General features: G+C 44.3%; 2 protein-coding genes across 7 annotated transcripts in view; one reads left to right on the plus strand and one right to left on the minus strand.

The window, feature by feature from the left end:
* CCDC148 (coiled-coil domain containing 148) overlaps nt 1-12,988 on the minus strand; it is a 174,266-nt gene extending 161,278 nt beyond the window's left edge. Inside the window, exon 1 of one of the 2 annotated variants that reach the window (XM_075117866.1) lies at nt 12,924-12,988. The gene's annotated coding sequence lies outside the window, so the exon portion shown is untranslated. Of the gene's footprint in view, nt 1-12,658; nt 12,743-12,923 lie in introns of those variants that run through there. The other variant, XM_075117867.1, reaches the window with a different exon arrangement.
* Nucleotides 12,989-13,144: 156 nt separating this feature from the next.
* The window catches only part of PKP4 (plakophilin 4), a 256,739-nt gene continuing 248,956 nt past the window's right edge, over nt 13,145-20,927 (plus strand). For all 5 annotated transcript variants that reach the window (XM_075117855.1, XM_075117858.1, XM_075117857.1 and 2 more), the window contains exon 1: nt 13,145-13,287. The gene's annotated coding sequence lies outside the window, so the exon portion shown is untranslated. The remainder of the gene's footprint in view (nt 13,288-20,927) is intronic.

Below are 20,927 nucleotides of genomic sequence, written 5' to 3' on the forward strand. Positions count from 1 at the left end.
TGCTGAGGCAAGACCAAGCATACCTAGTCCACATCCCTGATAGGTATTGGTCTTTCTAGGCTGTACTTAAACCTCACTGTGCTACCTAATTCCAGAGCTGAACATCCTTGTAGTTAGAAAGTTTTTCCTAATAGCTAACCTAAATCTCCCTTGCTGCATATTAAGAGGACTGCTAATCCTATCTTCAGTGGACATGGAGAACAACTGATCACACTCCTCTTTATAGCAGTTCTTAACATATTTGAAGACTCTTCTCAGATCCCCCAAGTTTTCTTCAAGATTAAACATCCTCAAAGTCTTCACTCATAGATCATGTTTTTTAAGCCTTTTATCATTCTTCTGCTCTCCTCTGGTCTTTCTCCAATTTATCCACATCATACCTAAAGTGTGGCACATATAATGAAAAAATACTACAGCTAAGGCTGCAGCAGTACCAAGTGTGACACCAATATTTAATCACGGTCATATAATTAAGATATGTTTTGTACAAAGTATGCCTTGTGAGGTATCAATCTTCTAGACAGTAATATCTTGTTGGATTGTATGTGCTATCGTCGTATGTGAAGTTAGGCTACGTAAGTGTTACTGAAACACGATGTGAGGTTGAATATACTTGAAAGGCTGCTTGTGAGTGTAACAGTAAAAAGGCCAAATATGTAAATAGCTTACTGAGGAAATGCACACAAGCACAAGGATTACCCCAGGAACTGTGTACAACAGAAACCTCTCAGATACAGCACTACACAACGTGAACTGTTTGACTCAGGTCACAACAAAAGAGCTTTCCAGCAAGTGGGAAGCAGATATAAAAAGGGGACTATGACATCATGATGGGACCTCACTCTTCCTACAACACACCTGGCAACACCTGACAGGCAAGGACTGAACTACTGGAAGTTATGATCCCAGGCTAGAGGGCTTTTTAGCTTGGGAAAGCCAAGGCAACTTGTGCCTTAAGAATCTGCAAGCCTGTTTACCACTCAGGGTGAGAATTGGCTTATTTCATATCCTACCTATCTAGTAGGTTAAGCTCAGTTTGCAGTTTTATTTATTTACTGAGGTAATCTGCTTTGATCTGTTTGCAATCACTTAAAATCTTTTTTAGTTAATAAACTTGTTTGGTCTAAAACTAGTATGGAAATTATAATTTGCAGCAGAACACTGTTGCATCTCTCTCTCCACACTGAGGGAGGGGATGAATTTTATGAGCTTATGCTGTAGAGTTCCCTGTGCAGCACAAGATGGTATAATTGTGTTTATATTCTAGAGGGGAGCGTGAGTCTTATCAACTGGGAGGTGCCTTAGCTGAGCCTTCCCGTGCAGAGCTGATCTCAGCATCTGTGTATGAAGCTGCAACTGGGTGTGTCCCTATCTGTGTGTGAGCAGGTGAAACAGCAAGCTTGGAGAGCCTGGCAACTTACCCCAGCCTGGAGCCCAGGCTGATGGGTCAGAGGGCTCAGTGGTATCCCAGTTTCAAGTGGCACCCTGGGGGGAACCTGTCACACCAAGTACAGCAGAATATTTACCTCCCATGTCGTATAGGAGTCCCCTGTTAATAAATACAGCACAGAATAATATTAGCCTTTTTCTCTTAACTGTACCACATAGCTGGCTCACATTCAGCTTGTGATCCATAATAACCCCCCAGATCCTTTTCAGTAGTACTACTGCCTCATCAGTGAATTTCCCATTTTGTACAGTATTTGTGCATTCAGTGGTGGATTACTGAATGTGGTGACAGGGCCCATGCCCAGGGGCCCCAGCCAATTTGGGGGCCACACAGGAGCAGATGGAACTCTAGCCCCACCCTCTGCTCCCCATCTCTCCCCCCACACACCCCGAGGCCCTGCCTCCACCCCAACTGGAACCCTGTGGAAGGGTGGTGAGCAATATCCCCCCTCCCCAGGCAGAGCTGGCTGAGCGCTGCTTGCCCAAGCCCCACACTGAGCTGGGTCAAGGTCCTCCCCCCCTGCCCGCCCCATGCTGGACCAAGGGCCCCCCCACCTGGCATGGCACTCAACTGAGGGTCCCCCACCTGGCATTGGAGCAAGCCTCTCTCTCTCCCCTATCCCTTGCCCCCTGCAGCATGGAGCTCATCCAAGCCCCTTCTCCCTTTCCGCCTTGCCAGCATGGGGCTGGCATGAGCCATTTGCCAAAGCCCCCCTTCCCAGGGCTGGCCTGAGCCCCACCACTCACCCCGATAGCTCCTTTTTGGCAAAACTGGGCATTTGTCCTGTTTGCTCTTGCCAACTGGTGATCAGTTGGAAAGAGCAAATGGGACAAATGCCCAGTTTTGCCAAAAAAGGTCAGGACACTTGGGGCCAAAACAGGATGTATGGTTACCCTAGGCCAGGGGTCCCCAAACTTTTCCAGTCATGCCCTCCCCCCTACTCAGTCCATGCCCCCTCTGTCCCCGGAACTAGGGCCTGCAGTCAAGAACTGAGTGGGGGTGTGGCCAAGAGCAGAGCCACAGCTCGGGCTGGGGGCAGAGCAGAGCTAGGCCCTACTGCGCACCACTGAATGTTCCTCCATGCCCCTCCAGGGCAGTGCACCCAGTTTGGGGACCAGTGCCCTAGGCCCAGGTGCCTGAGAGCTGCCCCTGGCCTGCATCACTGCCTCTGAGGGTGTCCAGGGCTCCCCACAGTGGTCCATGGCTGGGAGGGATGTGGGTCCCCCCCAGTGTTCTGTGCCCCAGGCCCCAATATATCTTAATCCACCACTGTGTACATTTGATTATTCCTTCTTAAATATAATACTTCAACAAGATGAAATTCAGTGAAGACTAGTGTGAATTAAGATCAATTCTCCAGTTTGTCAAGGTCCTTTTGAATTCTAGTCCTGTCCTCCAAAGTGCTAGCAACCCCTCTCAGCTTGGTGTAATCCCCACATTTTATAAACTACTCTCCACCTCCATTATCCAAGTCATTAATGAAAATATTGACTAATAGCAGACCCAGGAACCAACTAGATATGCAAAAAGAAAAAGGAGTACTTGTGGCACCTTAGAGACTAACCAATTTATTTGAGCATGAGCTTTCGTGAGCTACAGCTCACTTCATCGGATGCATACCGTGGAAACTGCAGCAGACTTTATATACACACACAGAGATCATGAAACAATACCTCCTCCCACCCCACTGTCCTGCTGGTAATAGCTTATCTAAAGTGATCATCAAGGTGGGCCATTTCCAGCACAAATCCAGGTTCTCACCCTCCACCCCCCCCCCACACAAACTCACTCTCCTGCTGGTAATAGCTCATCCAAACTGACCACTCTCCAAGTTTAAATCCAAGTTTAACCAGAACGTCGGGGGGGGGAGGGGTAGGAAAAAACAAGGGGAAATGGAGTGGCTAAGTCATTATGCAAGGTAGCCTATTTCCCCTTGTTTTTTCCTACCCCTCCCCCCCCCCCCCCCCGATGTTCTGGTTAAACTTGGATTTAAACTTGGAGAGTGGTCAGTTTGGATGAGCTATTGCCAGCAGGAGAGTGAGTTTGTGTGTGTGTGTCCGTCCGTCCCTCCCTGGGAAAAAGGGGGGGGGGTGAGAAAACCTGGATTTGTGCTGGAAATGGCTCTTCTCACCCTCCACCCCCCCCCCCCCCACGCACAAACTCACTCTCCTGCTAGTAATAGCTCATCCAAAGTGACCGCTCTCCCTACAATGTGCATGATAATCAAGGTGGGCCATTTCCAGCACAAATCCAGGCTCTCTCACCCCCCCCCCTTTTTCCCAGGGAGGGACGGACACACACACACAAACTCACTCTCCTGCTGGCAATAGCTCATCCAAACTGACCACTCTCCAAGTTTAAATCCAAGTTTAACCAGAACATCGGGGGGGGGGGGGGGAGGGGTAGGAAAAAACAAGGGGAAATAGGCTACCTTGCATAATGACTTAGCCACTCCATTTCCCCTTGTTTTTTCCTACCCCTCCCCCCCCGACGTTCTGGTTAAACTTGGATTTAAACTTGGAGAGTGGTCAGTTTGGATGAGCTATTACCAGCAGGAGAGTGAGTTTGTGTGTGGGGGGGTGGAGGGTGAGAACCTGGATTTGTGCTGGAAATGGCTCAACTTGATGATCACTTTAGATAAGCTATTACCAGCAGGACAGTGGGGTGGGAGGAGGTATTGTTTCATGATCTCTGTGTGTATATAAAGTCTGCTGCAGTTTCCACGGTATGCATCCGATGAAGTGAGCTGTAGCTCACGAAAGCTCATGCTCAAATAAATTGGTTAGTCTCTAAGGTGCCACAAGTACTCCTTTTCTTTTTGCGAATACAGACTAACACGGCTGTTACTCTGAAACCTGTCAACTAGATATGCCCTCCCAGTTTACAGCAACCACTGACAACTAATCTTTGAGTACTGTCTTTCAACATCTAGGCCACATTTCCCTAATTTGCTTTTGAGAAGGTCATGTGGAACCTTGTCAAAAGCCTTACAAAAAAAAATAAAAAAATAAAAAAAAAATAAAATAAAATAAATCCCCCAGCTCTTTCATATCTACTGCTTTCTCCCTATCCACTAGGCCAGTAACCCTGACAAAAACCCTGAAATCAGACTGGTGTAACTATAAGTGGCAACTCCAGGGGTGCTGTTGGAAAAGTGGAGTGGGATGGGACCTGGGGGTCAAGCACCCCCCAGTACTTTGGAAAGTCAGTGCTGTGGGTGTGACATGCTTTTTTCTTGAGAAATCCACATTGGCTATTCCTTATAGCCCTATTATCCTTCAGATGATTACAAACTGAGTTTAATAATTATTCTGGTATCTTTCTAGGTATCAAAGAAAAGCTGAATTACTCGGGTCCTCTTCACTCCCCTTTTTAAATATGGTTACTATACTTGCCCTGTCTGTATATTTAAGGATTGTCTAAGTTGAGGGATCCATCCTCCAAAGTCCTGATCGCTTCAGCTCCAATCTAGCAAAGCACTAACCCCCATGCTTAACTTTAAGTGCATGTAGACACAAGTTAGTGTTTTGCTGTGTAGGCATCAGAGTGCTCAGCACTCTCCAAGATAAAGTACAGATGAAGTATATTCTTGGAGTTATTCTGAACATAATGGAAGAGACAGTTCCCTCCCCAAATACTCTAATCTAGATAGACCAAACAATACTTTAGATACATGTAATGAAATAGATTACCAGGAATTGGATTTCTACAGTAATAGTGCTGTTATTAAAAAAAGTGTTATATGGTGGATTAGCATTAAAGAGCTTCACAGAAGTGGGTTTTCATTAGGGATTTGCATGAAAGGGTGATTGCTTGGTACACCAGGAGAAGGAGAGAGTTCCAGGTGTAAAAGCAGCATGGAAGAAAGCATCAAGATGAGAGAGAAGGATGACAAGGAAGCTAATATGCAGAAGCTTTGAGTAAGGAGGAAAGAAGATCACAGAAGTAACCTAGAATGAGGTTACATACAGTTTGAAAGAGAGGACCAGTGGCATTATATTGCAGGGGTGCTTAAGTAGCTTGATCTTTTCAAGAAGGCGAAGGAACATTAAGCACGATGTTGAGCACAATTTTACCACATTTCATAGGATCAGGATTTAGTTAAGTCACCTTGCTCAACAGCTTTGCAGAACTGCATTGTCTATGGTAGCAAAACTGGTCCTGTAATTCACCACTGACAATAGGAATAGTGGAAGCATTAGTATAGCCAGGGCTCAGGTGTTTTTACCACCACACCAACTAACCCTGCTCACAGGGCCAGAATATAAAACTCCCATTGACTTCAAAGGACTTTGGATCAGACATAGGATTTGCTATCAAAACTGTTTCTTAGTATTAAAAACCTAGGAGAATGCCAAAAAGAGATTAGTATATTTATTCATATTTACCTGCATGAAGCAATTGATTTACATGATAAATCAGTTAACCTGCAGTAATTTAACTGCAATATTTTTAAAATAGCTATCAAAACATCCATTAGTTTATATAATGATGTACATTTTACAAATAAGCTTTTATCAACAAATAAAAATAATAAGCAATTTTCATAAACATTTTAGGTAAGACCATGTTAACACTGCCATTGAGAAACTTAAACAATCCTAAAGTCACATGGCTTTTTTTTTTTTAATTAAAGCCATTTGCCACATCAGAATACTTGGTGTAGTTTATGTAACATTGATAAAACATCTGAGATGGGTGCATTGGCACCACCTGTGAAGCCAGTGGAGTCTAAAAACACATTCAATAGTACATTTTGATATAGAACAATTAAAGCAGCCCAGAATGAGTTATTCAGCAGTTCCATCTGAAAATTGCCACTTCTGTGCACGTTAGTTAAATCACTGTGTGAAGCAAAGCGTCACTGGATCCTACCTAAAGGGTACTGCACTGAGAATGAAAGTATATAGGATGAAATTCAATAAGGAAAAGTGCATAGTACTCCACTTGGAAAGTTGGTTACTATACTTGAGGGATCCATCCTCCAAAGTTGCACACATACAAATGAGAAATATGAGCTGTAGCTCATGAAAGTTTATGCTCAAATAAATTTGTTAGTCTCTAAGGTGCCACAAGTACTCCTTTTCTTTTAACCTAGGAAGGAGTACTGCAGAAAGATCTGGCAGTTATAGTGGATCACAAGCTAACTATGAGTCAGTGTAAGACTGTTGCTAAATAAATATAAAAAACCCATACACCCCACAAACATCATTCTGGGATGAATTATCAGGAGTGTTGTAAGCAAACACAAGTAGTAATTCTTCCACTCTACTCCACACTGATTAGGCCTCAGCTGGAGTATTCCAGTTTAGTCTGGAGAAGAGAAGACTGCAAAAGGGGACATAACAGTTATCAAGTACATTGTTACAAGGAGGAAGGAGAAAAAAAATGTTCTCCTTAACCTCAGAGGATAGAACAAGCAGCAGTGGGTTTAAATTGCAGTGAAGGCAGTTTAGGTTGAACATTAGGAAAAACTTCCTATCAGGGTAGTTAAGCACTGGAACAAATTGCCTCGGGAGGTTGTGGAATCGCCATCATTGGAGATTAAGAAGAGCAGGTTAGACAAACACATGTCAGGGATGGTCTAGATAATAATCAGTCCTGCCTTGAGTGCAGGGGACTGGACTAGAAGACCTCTTGAGGTCTCTTCCAGTCAACCCCTTGAGGTCCCTTCTAGTCCTATGATTGTTTTATGCTGTAATAAGTTTTGTTATTCCTGATGAACACATTTTTGTTGATTTGTGTACATAGCAGCATTTGGTGACAACAAAATGGAACACCTAACTGAATGAATGCATAGTCCTCTCTGCTACCACACTGTTAGTTACATAATTTTTATGGCTGAGGTTAGGTTTCCAAGAGTGGTAAATAAGAAAACTTATAGCTAGAATCCAATTTTCTTTTTGCAGCTTCCATGTTAAGGCTCATAGCTTGGACTTCTGTATCCCTGGCCTAATGGGAAGAATTTTGGCATTTGGTAATTTACTCACTATAGCTTAAATTTATACACCACAATATAAAACTAGATCTTAACAAGCAGATAAGTAGGTTTGTGGACATATTGGGAGCCACTGCAGTTTGTAGGGGCTGCAATGGACCCTAGCACAACTTTGCCTATGAAGAGTTACTGCTGCCTGTGCTCTCCAAAATTGATTATATCCTGCTGCTGAGTGTATTTTCTTAAAGTTATTATAAGGCTGGAACTGGGAATAACTTTAGGCCAAGGTAGTTGCTAATTACCCTCTTTCCTCATTTAGGATCATACTTGGCTCTTAATTCTGCCTCAGATCTTCTCACTGGAATACCCACTTTGGGTACAGAACAACCCTGCTTAGTTGGCTGCAGTAATAAACAGCATCCTACCGTGTGTTGGGTAACTATGCTCAGCACCTTGTAGGTTCAAGAGCCAAATGCTCAAAACTGATGCTTTAACAAAGAAATGGAGAAGAAAAAACTAATTAAAAAGGTGAACGTAATTATTTGACAGTATCCAGACCATTCCTCCCCCCCTCCAACTATCATAGTTAAAGAGTAATATGGTAAACAAAGTTATACCTATATTAAAGCATACTATTAAGTCATGCTGCTTTTTTGAATGAAAGCTGTGTTCTTTATAGTAAAAAATGATCTGACTGACAAGTAACAAAATGTCACATTACTGCTAGGACATTAGAACTGAGAAACAGGCCTTTTATTAAGTGTATGAGAAATTTACTACATTTTAACCAATGGGATTGCAGAAAACAAATGAACTCAAGTCGACTGTATCACTATTGGGATCGTGACACTGAGCAATTCAAACATCAACTAATAGACTTCTAATAACCATTTTGAAATCAAAACATTTCTACTTAATCATACACATCTAAATGATTTATCTTGCAGATGCTCATTTGGTCAGCTTTCTTTCCATGAGGTTCACACTCTCTCCAACTAATCAAAGTCCTGTAACCTCAGCATCTGAATGAGATTTCTGGATTTTTTTAATCTTTACCTATTTTATCAGTAAAGTACAGTACAGTTTGAGGGTCACTGATGTTTATCTTCATAATCCAACATTTCACAGATTAGGCCCTCTGCTTCTGCAGTTCCCACTACTCTACCAACAGCCAAAGGTGCTCCTCTGCACTCATCCAGGTAAGAGGATCCCAAATGTAAGAGTATTAGCTCAAAATTAAAGCTAGGCATGGTAGAATTTTGAAAGTATTGAGAACCTCTGTGAAAAAGCTAGACTAATTTGGACAGGAGAAATTAAGCAGGAGAAATTAAGCAGAAACTCATTAATGACTGGAAAGGTAGGAGGATAACAGCACCAATAAAGCAGTCACCAGATATCACTGAACTAAACTGCTCATCCAAAAGACTGGAAGATCCAGAGAATACTTTTAAGAGACCAGATTTAAGAGCCATAGGAATCCCAGACTTCAGAAGGAACAAATGACATCAAATTCTTCTAGGACTTACTAGTGAATGCACTGGAGACAGAGTCCTCTGTTAATGATATTGAGATTAAGCAAGTATATCATGCTTTTACATATGGGCGGTAGGTACAATAGGCCAGAAGAGGCTCAGCCTGGTTGTAGGATTTTGGGGGGAAGTTTTTGATTGATTATGCCCCATACAGGTTCCAGGGTGAATGAGGAGGCAGTATGTGCTACACAGTGGTTCTCACACTTTTTTACCGGTGACCCCTTTCACATAGCAAGCCTCTGAGTTCAACCCACCCCCCTTTATAAATTAAAAACACTTTTTACTGTATTTAACACCATTATAAATGCTGGAGGCAAAGCAGGGTTGGGGTGGAGGTTGACACCTCGCAACCCCCCCATGTAAGAACCTCATGAGCCCCTGAGGGCTCCCGACCCCCAGTTTGAGAACCCCTGTGCTACTGCCTCATCAGCTGCCCCAGAACCTGCATGGGGCATAGCAAAAGTGTCTTCTGGAGAAGAGAAATGCACGCATTTCTCTGGGTGGCTTGGCATCTGGGGAGAGGAGGCGCGGCTGCAGCTGGCCCTGGATGCCTCGGGGGGGGGACGGGGGAGGGAGAGGGTTTGGGGCTCCTGCGGGGCTCCATACTTTTACACTCAAGTCAAATCCTGGGAAAGGCATAACAAAAACTAAAGGAAGATGAAGCCAGACAAATTCAAATTAGAAATTATGAACAAATTTTTGACAGCAAATGTGATTAACCACTGGAAGAGACTACCAAGGGAAATGTAGATTCTCTTCCTCTTGATGTTTTCAGATCAACACTGGATACCTTTTGGGAAGATATACTTTAGCAAACACAAGTTATTGGGGTCAATACAGAGGTAACTAGTGAAATTTAATGGCTTGTGATGTACAGAAGGCCAAAGTTGATGATCTAATGGTCCCTTCTACCCTTACTTTGTATGAATCTGTGGCTAAGAACAGGTCTGAAATTATTGTGCTTCACTGATAAAGAAAATGATCTTTAACATGCTTTCAAATCTGGCAGGATCTCACCAAATAATTTGCCATTCTCCATCTTCCCATTACTACCAAAACCAGCTTGGACAGACTCAATCCCCTGTTCTTGAAATAGGCTGGGTGGAAACTAGCTCACTGTAGGTACAGTGTAGAGTCACTGTAAGCAAGACCGTGCTTCCCCCCCTTGGAAGCCCCAGCACAAGTGATATGCTGGGATGGCCCATAAAGCATGCAACTTCAAGGACTTTCAGCTGCCCCACAACCAGTTTATATTAGGTGTTGCAGCTGTCCTTTGAGTCACTCAGAATTGAAAGGAGGCAAAGATAGCTCATGGGCAAAGTGGCATAAAAGCCATTCTCTGTGTTGTGCCGCTCAAGAGGCACAGCGCAGAACTAACCCCCCAATCATTGTGAATTCACTGCATATAGAGAAGAGATTGAGAATTATAGTAATTACTATTACACTAAAAGTTGCATATTGAACTTGTATTTGGACCCCATTTTTCCCTACTGTAAGTGATGGGAGGGATTTTCCTTTAATAAATATTGAGAAACCACCTCTTTAGAGCACTGGCTGACTTACATGAGCAGTAAATGAGATTGACTTGTTCTGATCTCACTTACACTGGTGAAAATCAGAAACAGTTCCAAATGAAGTTATACCAGTATAAAACTAGTGTCCTTGAGTTCAGAATCAAGCCCAAGGAGCATTCACCTGCAGGTCACAGGTTTTAATTTGGCCCATGTTACTAGTGTGACAGAACCGATTACCTGAGGATTGCTTAGTAATTCATGTAAAATGAGTTGGTGGTTTCATTTCACAACTAGTCACTGCAAAGTATCCAACACAAAGTCACAGTTGAAAGCCTTACCAACTGTATAAGCAAAGTGGTCAAAGAATAAGTAGAACTGGAGATTGAATACCCCTCCTACACCTAGAAGTGATCCCCTCAGGTCAGAGTTGTGGTACATTGTACGGAAGCTTGTACTGTCATTTCCCATATTGTAGCTCAGGCATGGGCAAACTACAGCCCAGGGGCCACATCTGGCCCTTCAGACGTTTTAATCCAGCCCTCGAGCTCCCGTTGGGGAGCAGGGTCTCAGGCTTGCCCTACTCCATGTGTGCCCTGGCTCCGCACGGCTCTTGGAAGCAGAGGCATGTCCCTACTCCAGCTCCTAAGCGTAGGGGCAGCCAAGGGGCTCCACATGTTGCCCCCACCTCAAGTGCCACCTCCGCAGCTCCCATTGGCCAGGAAACATGGCCAATAGGAGCTGCAGGGGCAGCGCCTGTGGATGGGGCAGTATGCAGAGCTGCCTGGCCACGCCTCTGCGTAGGAGCCAGAGGGGCAACATGCCACTGCTTCCACAAGCTGCTTGAGGTAAGTGCCACCCAGAGCCTGCACCCCTAAACCCCTCCCATGCCCCAAACCTGATCCCCCTCTGTGCCAGCACAGAGCACCCCGCTGCACCCCAACACCTTATCCCCAGCCCCACCCCAGAGCCCGCACTCCCAGTTGGAGTCCCCAATCTCCACAACCTGCCTTTCCAGCCCAGAGCCCCCTCCTGCACCCTGAATGCCTAGTTTCTGGCCCCACTCCACAGCCTGCACCCCCCAGCTGGAGCCCTCACCCCAACCCCAAATTTCATGAGCATTCATGGCCCACCATACAGTTTCCATACCCAGATGTAGCCCATGGGCCACAAAGGTTGCCCACCCCTGCTGTAGCTGGTCTGGGGGAAGAGAGAACTTCAGTCTCCAGCGGGGTCTTGTTAATACTTTCCAAGAGTGCCAGATTCACCCCTAATATTTTTAAAGTCACCTATTTTATATAAGATCAGAAGACAGCGAGTAGGCAACATGCTTAAAGATCTATGATAAATGCATTTTATGATTTAGCTTCCCACATTATCAGCACCACAATTAACAGACCAAGATTAAAGTTATCAGAGCAAAACATAGGTTGAAAGCTGGTTTACATATATATTATATAAATAACACAGAAACTGAAGTCTAGCTGATTTCATAGACAGGCAATAACTCATCACAAAAGTTTGAGCCCACAGAAGAATCTTTACATTCACCTCACATAGGCAGGACAGTACCACAACAAAAAAACTTAGTAGTCAGATAATGCTATGTATGATCTGTTTTAGGACCTATAAGGCTGCAGTGATGCATGCTGCAGATATTATTTCTTTAGCAGGCACCATTTCCTTAGTAACTTGCTGGCCTTTGCTGACTCTACTAAAGGGTTGCCCTTTAATAGGAGCATTTTGCCCAGCATACTTTTCTCAGGCTGCCCCTTTAAATTTGGAAGAGTCAAGCAGCTGCAGTTCTAAAGTAGCCATTTTGTGACTAATTGCTGCATCTCCCTGTCTTCCAGGTAGGAAGTATTCTTAACTCCGATTATATTTGCTCTTGCTCATGGCTAAATATATGAGCCATTCCAATATATCTATAGCTATGGACAGCCATTCTCTCACCAGGCCCACTTATACAACATACAGGAACAGCAGCTGCTCACCCGGAGCCAAGTCTAATGGGGGAGGGAGGGGAAGGGGGAGTTAGAGTTGAAATCAAGGCTGAGATTCACAGTTACCAGAAGGAGGAGGATGGATTCTTAGATGGTGTCTTTGGAGACCCCCACCCACCCTTACTTACTAGCAGAAATGGTCTGGGGCAAACTTCACTACTAGGGTGGGAGCTTTGGGGATTTTGCACCACGTTGTCAATGCGTTTCCTTTCCTCGCGCCTCACCTTTCCAGCGAGGCAGGCGAGTTTGACAATCACCAAGCCAGGGCAGGACTGCAGCGTGCTGGCTCCCGTGTAAATCCCTAGCAGTGCAGGTGCTTCTGCTTGAAAAGCCTCCAGAGCGTGGAAAAGGACCTTATCCTACCCAGTTACCCTCCCCCTCCCACCGGCTCCCCTCCTCCCGCCCAGTGACCTTTCTCCGCCCGGGGCCTTCCCTCTCCCCCAGTGACCTAGTGATTCCCGCTTCCCGCCCCGCTTCCGTCGCACACACCCGAGCCTCAAGGAACTGCAGCTCCGAGTCCAAGTCCTTCCACTCAGCCCCATCACAGCATCGGTAACCATAGAAACCTCAAATAGCCGGCTCATTGGGTGGTTTAATATAAGGCAGTGACCAATAGGGTGCGGCCCTGAGCAGGGATCTTCCAATAACATTGCAGCACAAGGCAGGCCCGTGTGCTGACGTCCGTGGTGGGAGGAGGGACTAGGGAGACTAGGCTGAAAGGGGGTCGGGACTCGGCGGTGGCGGTGGCGGCGGCACCACCATGGAGACCCCGGGGTAGGGCCCGGCCCAGCGGGGAGGCTACAGCTGGGGCCCCTCCGCGCCTCCAGCCCTTGCCAGCGGTGTCATCTGCGCGGTGAGTGAGGCTCCGGGGACATGGGAGGCCTCGGGGGGCCACTCTGGGGGTACCCTGGGGCGGGGACCTGGATCCGGATCAGAGGGGAGGCTGAGCCAGCAGGGAGCATAACCAGCTGTAGGGAGCCGAGGAGACAGGTTGAGTCTCCCTGAGGGGGTCGTGGCTCCCTGTCTCTCCCTTCACCCCCAGATCCCTTCCCCTCGAGATCTCTGTCTTTTCACCCCTAACAACCCTGTGCCCCCACTTGGCCACCCCCAGCCTCCCCCTTTTTGGTCTGTCTCTTTCCCATACCCCCCCCCATCCTTCCCCCCTTAGCCTGTCTCTTCCCGCACTAGTCTCGCTTCCCTCCGCCAGCCTTACCCATAGCCCCCCAAATCTTCTCCTCCCCCCAGGCCTGGCTCTTCATCTGATCGCCCCCAAAACACCCCGCCTTTGGCCTGACTCCTTTCCCAAAACTCTCCCCCTAACGCCGTCTCTATTCTTAACCTCTATCGCCCAGACCTTTTCTCCCCCCGGCCCTCCCAAGCTCGTGTTTCCTTTCACCCTTCCGTTTCCCTGTAAAATTGGCTTTGCTTGGGCTTACGCTGTATGAACGCAGCCACCGTCTCCTCTAACCCCTTCCCCGCGCTAAGAGTCTAGGTGGCAGGCGCACGGAACTGCCCCTCTGCGCTCACGGAGCCCCGTGGGGAGGGGGCAGAAGGCTGCCTGCTTTTGCCGGCATGTTCCAGGAGTGCGACAAACGGCGCTTGCGGAGCGGAGCGCAGGGCGGATGAGAAGGCAGGTGTGCGGCTCGTACCGTGTGTGGGGCGGGGGGAGGCGAGGGGGACACACGCTGTTTGTTCCTGGGGCTTTAGATTGTGCTGGAATGCGAGGAATGCGCCAGGGGAAGCGCGCACACAACGCGCTGCAACAGATCGCTCCTTGCCCAGCTCTCCTCCAATAGTCAAAGGTCACTAGAGCATCTACCCGGGAGCTAGCGAACCTCTCTGTGTTTCCATGCTGCAGAGCGGGCAGGAGCGGTGGCTGCTTGCCTTAATGCCTTCGGCATGGCATTGCATAGGTTCAGATTAGATTCTCGCTGCATTTCTCCGCGATGAGATCAGTTTGAAGGTTACTTGTCCCTCACCGCACCCGAGTTGAGCAAGGCTGGATATTCACTTCCTCCCCGTTATCAAGGGCCTTTGATTTCTGCGCCAAGTTTTTGCTGAAACATTTGTGCAATTGGTATTTAAATTGTTTGGTGTATGTTCCTTAACCGAGCTGCAGAAGCTTGGTGGTGGTAGCGGCGGGGGCGGGCGGGAAGAGAAGAAAAATGTTCATCGTGTGTGGTGTTGCCGCAACACACATTTCGCTATATGTTTTTGTTAATACTTGTGAACGGCGATCTAATCTGGAAAATATTTCTGTGCATGGATCCTTCTTGTTTAACATGAACTACCGCTCTTTATCATACTCAGCTTGTATTTATACTCTCACGTAATACGTAATGAAAAGGAACAGAGAGGCAGTGTTTTGCCAGAGATGGGACAGATAGAACGGTCTGGTACTATTAAATTACAGGGCGTGTCAATTACCATCTGAAACAGCACAGAAACCCAGCAGGAGGCAACAATCGCCACCACGTCTTTCCCCGGATTTACATTTGTTAGCACCAGGGCAATTTTCATTCTGCTATTCAAACTGTCATAGCCATTTAAGTTGATATTTGTGAGGAAGTGATTTGGGAGTGATGGGGAGAGAAAAAGGGATTTAGAAAACTTTTAGAAAACAATAGTCCAGCTGTAGATAAAATAACAGAATACTAGTAATGGGTGTCTGTGCATAGTCTTGTGGTGATTATTTTCTGTCTGTGGCTTATTTTTCTCTGTCAGATCAAAGAAAATAATTACACAGTGCTTAGCTAAAGAAACTGTAGTAGTTACTGATCAAGTCCAAGAACTATCGTGTAAACTGCTGCTTTGACAAACATTGTTTGAGACAGGTTTGTTAATAGGGCCCCATGATCAGGATATCAAGCTGAACTGTTAAATCTGTTTGAGGGTATTTTTTAAGCTAAGGAAACAGCATTGTATTCCTCCGCTGTGATTATTATACTGAACTGCCTTATGTCCACAAGCCATGAGGTGATCTGCAGTCACTGATTATGTATGTTGAATACAATTTAAAGTTTAGGTATGCTTTTGATATAACTACATTTCAGATTGCACACCAGTACCCAAACCTTAAATGAAGAAAACTATCTAAGCCCTAAAATCCTCTACTGCTGGTGGTAGGAAGCACAGCTATGGGAATCTGGTAACTTGACAGCCTTTTTGCTTGATCAGTAAGCAACACAAATAGGAGAAAAGTGACAAATCTTCAAAATAAGAGCATTTCTGGGTGACTGTAATGATACATGCAGCTGTTTTACAGCCAACACATTTGCCTCTGAGGATAGACTGAGTTTAGTAACTTGTCTGTGCATGGACATTTTGCTACAGTCACACAAAAAGAATAAGGAAATTGGGAAACATGATTTACCAGTCAACACGCCCATCCTGTCTGGAGGGAAGGTATTGAGAAGTGCAGAATAGGAAGAGTGAAAATGGATTTTAAAATTCTTGGATTCTGGGGTGTTTCTGCACAAACCAGTATTTCTATGGTCAATGAAAGTTGGAAATCCTAAATTGTGTACAGGAACATTGTATATATTTGTTCTCATAGGAACACTAATTTTCAGAAGCCAACTCTACTTTGATATAAAAATATGTACAATATCTTACTACAGTTGAAATAAATATGTATGTAGCCCAGGGTAGATTAAGCCTTGTGTTGTCCTTCTAATTTTCCACTGCATATTCATTTTAAATAACAGTCCAAATGCACATGTGATATATAATTAAAAATGAAACTCTCTGTTTGCAGGGACAGGTGTGGCCTCAGAATAATAATACTTTATAGCTAGCTTTTGATTCCGCTGAAGGCTGTCACTCCTTTTATTAATCATTGTACAAGACTTGGGAAGGGCAGGGAGAATAAAGCTTTCTTGACTTATTGAATAGGTAGACTGTACACTTTTTGTCTTGGAAAGACATTGACATTTGGTGAATTTCTGATACCTCTGAAAATTAAAATATTGGAACATAACTCTCAATTTTAACTGTATTTTTAAATTAGGAAACAAATGAAACTAAAATATCTATCTTTAAAAGTTCAACTAATACTGGTTCACTTTGATAAAATTGTAAGTGCTGTCTGACCATTGGAATATGCTACTAAAACTATTTTTGTTTGCATGTAGGTAGCATGAACAATATGCTGTGTATCTTCCAATCAAAGGTGAAGGGGGCAGAGGTTGTAGAGCATGGCCTCTGGCTTAAACAACTTCCAAATTCAACAGAAAATGAAAAAATAAGAGGTTTTTTGTTTGTTTGTTCCTCCTGACAGTAGAAGTTATATGCTTTAATCAAACTGGTACACTTTAAGGAAGTTTTCTGTTTGTTTGTTTTTGTTGAGAAAATACATTTTATACAGGGAGAGAATTCACCTCAGTTTTCTGATTGGAAATGTTACATACCTTGTGTGGCATTCTTTTGAAGCATAGCATTCTCATTTACTGCTCTGTGTGCTGCAGATGTGTTTAAAAGGTAAAAGAAAAAAGTAATGTGATATAGTATTTTATTAATGTTCTAGCAGCTTCATATGTTGGCAAAATATTGACTTTTGTTGAAGTTAATTTTTAAAACTTGAAAATGGTATGTAACAAGTAGTTCTCTATTTTTACTTTGCCTATATTAGACAGTTATGAAAATTATGAGAATAAGCACCTCTACAGAACTTGTAAAAGAGCTGTGTTGTATGTTTTTAATGTGTGCTATATCAAATGATAGGCGTAAAAAAACCCTGCATGTATTCTGTGAACTTTTGGGGAAAAAACTATGCATATTCACAACTTGAGTCATTCATAAGTGCTCTTTTGTTTCATTTTACTTGGATACAATTGAATGTTTCACCTCTCTTTTGATTAGGTATTATGCAGCAGATAGTACAGTTAATGGTGACACAATGTTATTGAGATTTGCATGTGGATTATTTAAACACGTTAGTACTTCACCAGTAATGAAGAGATCACAGAATATGGGACTTTTTCCAATAGCATCTCAGTAAAAGAAATCTGTTGTATTACTAAGTACAGAAGAATCAACTTCTGAGGCATGCCTCTGACATTCTGTTGTGACATTCTGTAATTATAAGAAGCACTGTGACTAGTCCAAGGAGCTTAGTGATCATAGTAGAGTGTATTGCTGTAGGCAGAATAAACATGTCCATGATCACTAGCTTTATTGCCAGGATATGCTTGTTATATGTGCTGAGAGAACAAAACGACCAACAACTGAATGGAATAGTAAGAGGGTCTGAGATTCTTGTTGGAAAAGCATAGGCATTTAGATACCTACTACTCAACATTTTTTATTGTCCAAACAGCTCCCTCATTCTTCTTCCTCAGCTCCTTCCTATTGTACTTTATACCTACTGTTGCATTTAACTTCAACCTTGTCTATAGGAGAAAAGTTGAACTTTCTTAACTAAATAGATTTTAAAACTAGATAAATTGGTGCAAACCGCTCATGTAGAAACAATTGAACTGGTTTAACCCTTGCTTATTTTCATTTGTATTATCATAGCGCCTAGGAACCCCTATCAATGTTCAGGACCTATTTTGCTAGGCAAATGGGTAAGTAACAAAGAACACAGGCCCTTTCCCACAGAGTTCAGAACCGATGTGTCATGATCCAACAGGTGGATGAAATAGAAAATGGAGTGGGAGGCTGAGGTAACAAAGAGTTTAGAACAGAAATCTCAGTTTGCCACTTACCTAACCACTGCAGGACAGGGAGTGCACTTATAAACATTGTTGCAGAGGCAAGTTTTCCCCCTGCAGTGTTTCTTCCAAAATTACCTGTACTTCCAGGGCTCATAACACGATTTTGCAGACTGTTTCTTAATTTAATAATTTACTGACTGATGCTAAACCAGTTTAAGCCCATTCAAAGCACACCTAATAGAGGGTCTGCAGTTGTTTAACTACATCAATTTTTAAATGATCTAGATAAGGCAGTGCAACTGTGCATAAAGACGTAGCCTGAGACTGCAAGATCTCTAGGACCAGCCCTGATCTTCTATTGCGTACAGTGCCTACCACAGTTGACTCTCTGATTTTTGTTTGTGACCTGTAGTGACTAATATAATGCAAATTATAATAGTGAGGGCACACAGGAAACGTATGTGATGATGAACAGTTAATCATAGAGCATTACAGATTGAATAAACTGATTACTTTACTTAAACTGCAAACCATTCCTTTAAACTTGTATCCAAACTTTATAGTGGAACTTCACATAACAAACTTGTTAAAATGTGTTCAGTAGGCTGGCAACACTTACAGGATAAATGTCTAGTAGGAAACTTGGTTAACTGCTTCAATGCCACATTAAGTAGTATTTTCTGGGCAACATGTTGCAGTTTTGCTTCTAATCTTTTTTTAAAAATCTTGTGATGTGGAGTCATTTGGTGACTTTTGACATGCTTTCCTACTTGAGATTTCTGAAAATAGAAGGTTATATTTCAGTTTTTGAATATTTGAAGAAAGTCCCTCACCCTTTAAATTCCAATCTGTTAGAGCAGGGGTGAGCAACTATGGCCTGAGGGCCGCATCCGGCCCTTCAGACGTTTTAATCCGGCTGTAGAGCTCCCACTGGGGAGTGGGGTCCGGGGCTTGCCCCACTCCGGTGCTTGAGCCGGGGAGTGAGATCCGGGGCTTGCCCCGCTCCAGTGCTCGAACGGGGTCGGGGGCTTTCTCCACTCTGCACATGCCGTAACTCTGCATGGCTCCCAGTAGCTGCGACGTCTCCCCTCTGGCTCGTATGCGTAGGAGTAGCCAGGAGGTTCCACATGCTGTCCCCGCCCCAAGTGCTGCCCCTGCAATTCCCATAGGCCGGGAACCACGGCCAATGGGAGCTGCAGGGGAGGTGCCTGCGGATGAGGCAGCGTGCAGAGCTGCCTGGCCTCACCTCCATGTAGGAGCCAGAGGAGGGACATGCTGCTGCTTCCGGGAGCTGTTTGAGGTAAGCGCCTCCCGGAGCATGAACCCCTGACCCCCTCCTGCACCCCAGCCCTGATTTCCCCCCCCTTCCTGCCCTCCAAAATTCTCATCCCCAGCCCGACCCCAGAGCCCACACTCCCAGTTGAAGCCCTCACCCCCTTCCCGTACCCCTCCCCAATCCTAGAGGCCCCTCCCGCACTCTAAACACCTCATAACTGGCCCCACACCAGACCCTGCACCCACACCAGAGCCCTCACTCCCTCCTGCACCCCAACCCCCAATTTCATAAGCATTCATGGCCCACCATACAACTTCAATACCCAGATGTGGCCCTCGGGCCAAATGTTTTCCCAGCCCTGTGTTAGTGGTACAACATTGAATTGCTTATTTACCAAGAAGTTTCTATACTTAGATTTGCCCTTGTACAAGATTTTAACTGTTAAATCTAAGAGTAAACTCTAAGGATAACTGTGTCATGTTCAAATATAAACAAGATGATCAGTCACACATCACCAAATGAACTTAGCTCATAATTCTTATAGCCCTGGCTGTAACAGGAGCAGATATTTCTTTAAAAATACAAATGAGTATTTAGCTGAAAAAGAAACTCTCCTTTCTAACTTTCAATTAGTTGTTTTACAGGACTTTTGTAAACACTGTATTGAAACACTTTGTTGGTAGTTTTTCTGTTCTTGAGGGCACTCCTCCTGGGGGAAAGGTGAGGGTGTTAAGCTGATATTAGTGTCATTTTTAGTTTTAAAAGTATGTCAATTACAATATTGACATAATATAGACTGAAAAGCCCTATTAACTCATCTTTCAATTTTATAAGTTTAATATAAAAATGCTAAAAGTGCAGTATTTGTGTTCCTTCATCTTTAAAACCCAAGTTGTGCTATTGTACACTGTATCTTTAAATACTACACATGCCCAGGATCAGATAATTGTCATTTTCTCTATGTTACTCGTGTTTTCTTGTGATGGATCCACTGCTCTGGACAGAAAACATAACCCATGGGTATTTTGATCTAGTCAAATTGGAAGGAGACAGTTCCTCTATCTTTGTGGAGGTGTGGGAAGTAGGGACCAGGACAGCTGAAATCTGAATCTGGCAGCCCTCTTCAGAGTGTCTATTCTGTTCTGTGCAAGCGGAGATTTCTTTGTGTGTGAGATATGAAAGCCTTTTGCAAAGAATTATTTCATCTGAAAAAGTATTTCTCTGTTTTTGTTTTTTCTTAGTAGTTTTCTCCTTTCCCCTCTAGTTTGGTCTCTGTCTGGAAGAGAGAGGAGGTCTTTATACGTTCATTTTGGGGACAGTTGATGACTCCCCTAAATTAGCAGTAGATGACGAGCATTTATCAGTAATTGAACACCCCAGCAGCAATTGTTTAGAAAGCAGTATGGTGCATAGGAGGCCAATTTGTTTGCCTAAAAAATCTTGGTTAGTGCTTACCTCCCTATTGCAGAGCACTCCTCCCTGGAACCAAACACAGCTTCTTCTTGCTTTGCTGTACAGTGAATTGGGTAAATGGCAAGGGGTCCAGCTTTAGCAGAGATC

Source organism: Caretta caretta, chromosome 11 (assembly GCF_965140235.1).
Source record: "Caretta caretta isolate rCarCar2 chromosome 11, rCarCar1.hap1, whole genome shotgun sequence".
Classification (NCBI taxonomy): Eukaryota; Metazoa; Chordata; order Testudines; family Cheloniidae; genus Caretta; species Caretta caretta.